The following is a 7,541-nucleotide window of genomic DNA, read 5'->3' as shown; positions in this document are numbered from 1 at the left end:
CAACCATAAGTGTTCCACTACGGTGTCCTTGAATCTCGTGGAAGAGCTGTGGCAACTTATTGACAACTCTACTCCTCAAGATCAGTCTCACTCTGATTCTGGTGAAGATTTGATGCAACTCTCATTGTCAGCGGTTCAAGGCACTGACAACGTGCAAACTATTAGGTTAGTTGGTGAATTGTATCAGCATTCTGTGTTATTGCTATTGGATTCAGGTAGTTCTAGCAGTTTCATCAGTCAATCTCTCGCTGCTAAACTGTCTAATTGGACACCTCTGAATACCCCTGTGCAAATTAGAGTAGCCAATGGCACCTTGTTGCAATGTACTCATGAACTACTCCATTGTCCTATTTATATTCAAGGGCATTGTTTCTTGGTGAATCTGAAAATCCTGCCACTACATTGTTATGATATTATTTTGGGCATTGATTGGCTTGAACAGTATAGTCCAATGGAAATACACTGGAAGAACAAGTTATTATCCTTTGAGTTCCAGGGTCACCCAATTCAGCTTGTGGGAATCCAACCCAATCTGCAACAATGTCCAATTATCACTGCTCCAGAAATGCTTCAACTTCATATTCAGGATCAGTTGTGGTGTATAGTTGAAGTGTTTCAGATGGAATCTCCACACATATCTAGCAGTTGGCCTGTTGAGATTCACAATCTTATTACTCAGTATCAGCACCTCTTTGAAAAGCCAAATGGGTTACCTCCTGCCAGACATATTAATCATACTATACCATTGATCCCTGGTGCTCAACCATTTCGACTGAGACCTTACAGATACAATCCTGCTCAAAAGGATGAAATTGAGAAACAAGTTAACGAGTTAATTCAGAATGGATTGATCAAAGAGAGCACCAGTCCCTTTGCCTCTCCAGTGCTATTGGTCAAAAAGAAAACTGGTGATTGGCGAATGTGTGTTGATTACAGAAGACTCAATGCTCTGACAATTAAAAACAAGTATCCATTACCTGTCATTGATGAAATCCTTGATGAATTATCTGGTGCTCAATGGTTCACTTCTCTGGACATGACAGCAGGCTATCATCAAATCCTGATGGAAAAGGCTGATCAGTACAAGACAACTTTTCAAACACATCATGGTCATTTTGAATATACTGTGATGCCATATGGGGTGACCGGTGGACCAGCTACTTTTCAACAAACCATGAATTACATTTTGGCACCTCTATTGAGAAAAGGAGTTGTAGTCTTCATTGATGATATCTTGGTCTACACCAAGACTTGGTCTGAACATTTAGCTCTCCTACAAGCTGTGTTTGATCTGTTGACAGAACATCATATTCAGATCAAGTTGTCTAAGTGCTCCTTTGCTCAAACTCAGTTGAAGTACTTGGGTCATGTCATTAGTGTATCAGGAGTAGCCACTGACCCCAAAAAGATACAAGATGTTCAACAGTGGCCTATCCCTACTAATGTGAAGGAAGTAAGGAGTTTCCTGGGCTTAGCAGGTTATTACAGAAAGTTTGTCAGAAATTTTGGTGTCATAGCAAGACCTTTGACTGATATGCTCAAGAAGGGTACACTATTTCAGTGGACATCTATTCAGGACATCGCTTTTCAGCAACTAAAAGAGGCTCTTATTACTGCACCAGTTCTACAGTTGCCTGATTTTGCTAAACCTTTCACTATTGAGACTGATGCTTCGGCCAAAAGAATAGGAGCAGTCTTGCAACAGGAAGGTCACCCAATTGCTTATATCAGTAAAGCTCTTGGCATCAAGAATCAAGGTTTAGCAACTTATGAAAAGGAATGTCTAGCCATTTTAATGGCAGTGGATCATTGGAGGTCATATTTGCAACATGCCCCATTTATTATCAAGACTGATCAGAAAAGTTTGGAAAATCTGACAGATCAAAGACTAACTACACCATGGCAGCTGAAGGCATACACTAAATTGTTGGGACTCAATTATAAAATAATGTACAAGAAGGGTACTGATAACTCAGCTGCTGATGCCTTGTCTAGATTACCAATTGCTGCTAATCACTGCTCTGAACTCTATGGCCTCTCAGTTTCACAACCAGTTTGGGTTCAACAGATAGTAGACTCTTATAGCACTCATCCTCCTACTCTTAAATTGTTGCAATCTCTCAGTGTGTCTGCTATACAAGGTCATTTTGTGCTGGACAAGGGTGTCATCAAATACAAGAATAGGATATGGGTGACTAGTAGTCTAGTTGTGCAACAGAAAATACTGTCTGCCTTGCACAGTTCAGCTATTGGTGGTCATTCAGGTTTTTTGGTCACTTATACCAAAATCAAGAAACTATTTGCTTGGCATGGAATGAAGAAGATGGTTAAAGCATTTGTAGCTCAATGCTTGGTGTGTCAGAAGGCAAAAACTAAAAGGGTGAAATATCCAGGTTTACTTCAACCCTTACCTGTTCCCTCTCAGGCTTGGCAAACCGTGAGTCTAGACTTTATTGAGGGTCTTCCTTTATCTAAGGGATGCAACTGCATTCTAGTAGTGGTGGATAAATTCTCCAAGTATGCCCATTTCATACCTTTAACTCACCCTTTCACTGCCTTGCAAATTGCCAAGCATTTCATGGATAATATTTTCAAGCAGCATGGTATGCCCTCTGCTTTGATCTCTGATAGAGATAAAATTTTCACAAGCAATCTCTGGCAAGAACTCTTTCGTTTGTCCAACACTGAACTCAAATGAGTACAGCTTATCATCCTCAAACGGACGGCCAAACCGAAAGAGTGAATCAATGTCTGGAAGCTTACCTCAGGTGTATTGTCGATGCTTGTCCCAGCAAATGGCGAGATTGGCTACCTCTAGCAGAGTATTGGTATAATACCAGTTTTCATTCTTCTTTGCAATGCACACCTTTTGAAGTACTGTATGGTCATGAACCCCGTCACTTTGGTACTGATCATCTCCAAAATTGTGCTGTTGCTGATCTGCAAGTCTGGCTCAAAGAACGTCGTCTTATGCAACAGTTGCTGCATCAGCAACTTCTTCGGGTTCAGCAGCGTCAGAAACATCAAGCTGATAAACACAGGACTGAACACGCATTTCAAGTGGGTCAATCGGTGTTTGTCAAACTACAACCTTATGTTCAGTCCAGTTTGGCCCATCGAGTGAATCAGAAGCTGTCTTATCGTTATTTTGGTCCCTTCAAGATTGTTCAGAAGATTGGCGCTGTGGCTTATAAACTCCAACTTCCGGCAGAGTCCTCAGTGCACCTAGTTTTTCATGTCTCTCAACTCAAACTCGTCGTCAGCTCTTCTATGCAGGTCAGTGCTGATATTCCTCCTGCTCCATCTCCATTCCAGTACCCCTTGAAGATTCTGCAACGACGTCGTACTGAACCTCACCGTTCTGATCAAATCCTTGTTCATTGGTCGGAATGGCCCGAGCATCTTGCAACCTGGGAGGACGAACAAGCCCTGAAGCTTACTTTCCCGGCGGCACCAGCTTGGGGGCAAGCTGGATCTCAAGATGGGAGGAATGTCACAGTACCAAGAGATGCTGATATCAACAAGGGTGAAGGCGGGAAGATGGCGGATGGAGAGGAAGGAAGAATGGTACCAGGCCGGCCTAGGCGGATGATCAAGCCCAGTACACGTTATCAAGGCCCAGAGTGGAAGGCCGGCCCATGACGATGTCGTATCGATCGAGTGAGCGTGTTAGCTGTTAAGAGGAAGGAGACGTGCGGCAGGGGAAAGTGGGGAAGAAGAAGAAGAAGGAATAGGCCGGCTGTGCCGGAGGCGTGAGAGGCGAGCGATTGCTCGATGTAGTTGCTACTCCTTGTTAATCCACTCATACTCTGTGATCTTCTGAACCATGAAGAAGTAAACACTTAACATTGATATCCACCGATTACAATTACAAAACATTATTCAGGAATCAAAGAATAGATGGGCTCGGACAGATACTTCTGGCCACAGCTGGACAGCTAATCACTGCTACTGTGTTTCCACGACTTCTAGCTCTCTGAATTGCATATACAATCGTATCTCATTGGTGTATTTGAGCATGCCCTGAAAAATCGTCAGGACTGAAAATGATGGTACTCGACACTCGTAGAAAACGGAAGGAAACCCTGCACTCTGCACGCAGGAGGCAGGACAGTCTTGGTGCTAGTTCAAAGGCAGATTGCCAAGATGACATTCAGTTCAACAATTTTGGCTTTGTACTTGGAGACTAGTGCAGAGTTCATCACCCTCAATACAAAGGTGCAGTGTGCCGTCCTGTTTGTTCTCCTTGATCTCCAAATATCTGCCTGAAAAAAATATGACTTCCTGGTTGCTGCAATGTGTTACATGTGGTGCGGTTCACCATTGATCATCTAGTCCTTCCTACAAGCTAAAAACTTAAACTCATGATATTCATTTTCTTAAGTACAGGCACGTGGTTTACACGTGCTGATAATTCTCATAAAAATATCATTTGGCGATTAAAAAGTTGCATAGAATTCAGTTGCTCCAGCTTATCCTGACCGACAACTATACAACAGTCACCAAATGTCTACTACTTACATATCTCCCCTGTTGTGGAGGAACTGAGCGTCTGCTCATCGTTAAGCTGCAAGGTTCTCTCCCCCCCAACCCCTCGCCATCTTTGCGAAATGGAACGGAAAAGTAGATAATTCTTGAGAGCATCTTGGTAGTTTGTACCTTTATAATGATCATTTGTCCGACTGCTGGATTTCTCACTAAACAGCAGAGATTGCCACATCAATCGTCTAATCATGAAAACGATGGATGGAGATTGAACTGTCGAGGTCTGAAAGCACTGAACCTTGTATGGAAAGTCATGGTTCACATACCAAATCCTCCATGGAATGGTTTTCCTTATGCTTCTCAAGTGGGCTATTTGGCACAAGTCACTATCAGACTCAGGAGGTTGATCAGTTAAGCTATGACAAGTCAGGTCTCCAATGTGCAAAGTTAAAAGCACCATAGCAATGCTCAACAGTGTCCCATCCAAATCAAAAGAGGTAGACACATACTTTGCACGCATAGAATGCTGCTAAGCCTGAGGCGTAGACCATGCCAATGATTCGATTATCCTTCTGCGTGACCTTCCTCATGAGTACTGACTGACACAGACCAGGAATAATCAGGACAGGCCTAGAGACGTCATTCAGTAGTAAAAACAGTGCAGAACTGGTGAACTGTATATTCAATCAGGCAGCAACGATAGGACTGCAGTATTGCTTCTAAACTTTCTTTCTTGGACTTTGAGACATGAGTTCAGTTTAGACCTGAGGCATTTCTTAAGGCACTATAAGTTTATTTCAAAGCCTGAGGTTAATAATAATCTTAAGCCTTACATGTACTACAGACAAGCTTAAGTTCGAGTATCCGAGTTTCTTCATCTTCTTTTCATTCAGAGATGTATAACCCAAGACAAAGAGAGCACCTTACGGTTCATGAATTGGAAGCACCAATTGTCCAATTGATGCCATGCTGACAAAGCTAGGCATGAATCATAGATTCATAGTCGGTACGCAGTGCGTTGATATTGAAAACAATACAGCTGCAGGGCTCTCACGTCTCTTTGGAGTTGCAACCACAAAGCTTTTGGTTGTGGACAATCGAACAAACGTCACGATGCGCAAACTTTGACGAAAACACTCCAGTCTGAAACTCTGAATCGCAGAAATCAATTTTACGTAACCCAGCCCATATAAAGGATAGTTTACCCTCCAATCCGGCCTGCACGGCCCGCCTCGAACCGGTCCATATTACTCCGACCGGGCCGACCCTCTCCTCATCTTCCCCGGTTCGGCACTTCGGCCCCCTCCTACGCGCCGCGAAACCCTAGCCCGCCTCCATGGACGATCCCTCCTCCGCCTCCAACAAGCGCAAGCGCAAGCGGGGGCGCAAGCCCAAGGCGTCCCCGCCCTCCCCCCGACCGCTCCTCCCCCTCTCCGGCGGCCGCCCCCGCTCCGGCTGGGCGCCGTGGTCGCAAGCCGCGCCGTAATGAGGCCCCCCGCCGACACGCGTCCGCCGTCCCCGCCCCGCCGCGGGGAGCCGAAGCCGGTGGCGAATGGAGGCGATGCGGTGGCAGTGGCCGTGGCGGAGGCAGGCCCCGCGAGCTGGGATGAGGTGGTGAGGGTGGTGCCGTGCATGGACGCCGTGGTCAAGGTGTTCTGCGTGCACACGGAGCCCAACTTCTCGCTGCCGTGGCAGCGGAAGCGGCAGTACAGCTCTAGCAGCAGCGGGTTTATCATCAGCGGGCCGCCGTGTCCTCACCAATGCCCACTCCGTGGAGCACTATACCCAGGTTAAGCTTAAGAAGCGCGGCTCCGACACCAAAGTACCTTGCCACCGTCCTGGCCATCGGCACAGAGTGCGACATTGGTGCGCCCGCTCTCCCCATCCCTGCTACTGTCTACATTTATTTATTTATCTCGACAATTTTCTTATTGTTGTGTTGTTGGGTTTTTGTCCAATGTAATCGTTAAATCAGACGCATAATACATTAATACGCATTGTTTATATCTCTTTCTTGGAGACAGACACCAAGAAGAATTTATATGGTATCTATGAAACTGCTGGTGTTATAGCATAATTTATGAATTATGGCATGGTTCTTATCATACATTTTAACTTGAGTTTTTTTCCCCGGTGTTTATGCAATCTAATTTGATGTTCATTTGTTCTATCTGTCTCAGCACTCTTAACTGTCAATGACGATGAATTCTGGGAAGGGGTCAGACCTAACTCGATGCATAGCATGCTTAAAAATAGCTCACAAGTAGCTAGAAATGCTGTTTTGAAGGCTTGAAAATTTTTCTAAGTCTAAACTGCACTTTGGGATGATATTACTCATGAACCATTAGGATTTAGGCCAAAGTCCTTTTAGCAATGTTGTAGATCTCATGTAGCTCTACAATTCTTGTTAAAGAAGTTTTTGCATTGGACGAACAGTTTAGGAGTTACGATCGCGTGAAGTAGCTTTGTCAGTCACGTTCATTGCCTCTAATGGCCGCGTCCACGCCGCCGTCAGTGGCTGACCTGTCTGGCCAGCATGGCAGGTTATGTCACGCTCCTACGCTGCTCGCTTCCTTCACTCTCACGCCTCGCTTCTCTCTCGCCTGCGCTAGAGCAAAGCGCAGCATCGCGTCGCTGCGCCATCGTCGTCGCTCTGCCATGCTTGCTCGCTGTCATCACCACACCATTTCCCAATTGGTCACACCAATAGCTCCTCCATTGTCACCTCTTCCACCCTGACCAGCTTGCCCCTCTTGTCGAGCCGGGGTAAGGGAGCATTTTGCTTCACTGCCCCCGCACCATCATCGGAGCACCGCCAAGCTCCATGCTTGCAGTGGCCTAGCCATTCCACTACCCTGCATGCATCCATCTCCTTTGGTCCAGCACACTGCTAGTGTGTAGTAGCTTAGGTCGAAATGAGGGTTGATGCTACTGTGTGTCGGTGCTAGAACGGTCCGCCGCTCCACGTGCAGCCGCCATTGCCGTCGTGGCACAAAAGCTCATCGCCGTCGAGCTAGTCGACCATGTCCCTCTATACTCTCACGCCTTCGGTAGGG

The 7,541-nt window shown here is 45.7% G+C and overlaps 1 pseudogene; it reads left to right on the top strand.

Annotated features, from left to right (window-relative positions):
• Nucleotides 1-5,749: 5,749 nt before the first annotated feature.
• On the top strand, nucleotides 5,750-6,562 carry LOC136470586 (protease Do-like 9; annotated as a pseudogene).
• Nucleotides 6,563-7,541: the final 979 nt, after the last annotated feature.

This window comes from Miscanthus floridulus, chromosome 8 (assembly GCF_019320115.1).
Source record: "Miscanthus floridulus cultivar M001 chromosome 8, ASM1932011v1, whole genome shotgun sequence".
Taxonomy (NCBI): Eukaryota; Viridiplantae; Streptophyta; class Magnoliopsida; order Poales; family Poaceae; genus Miscanthus; species Miscanthus floridulus.
Note: the sequence above shows the minus strand (reverse complement) of the source record. Positions and strands in the feature narration are given on the sequence as shown.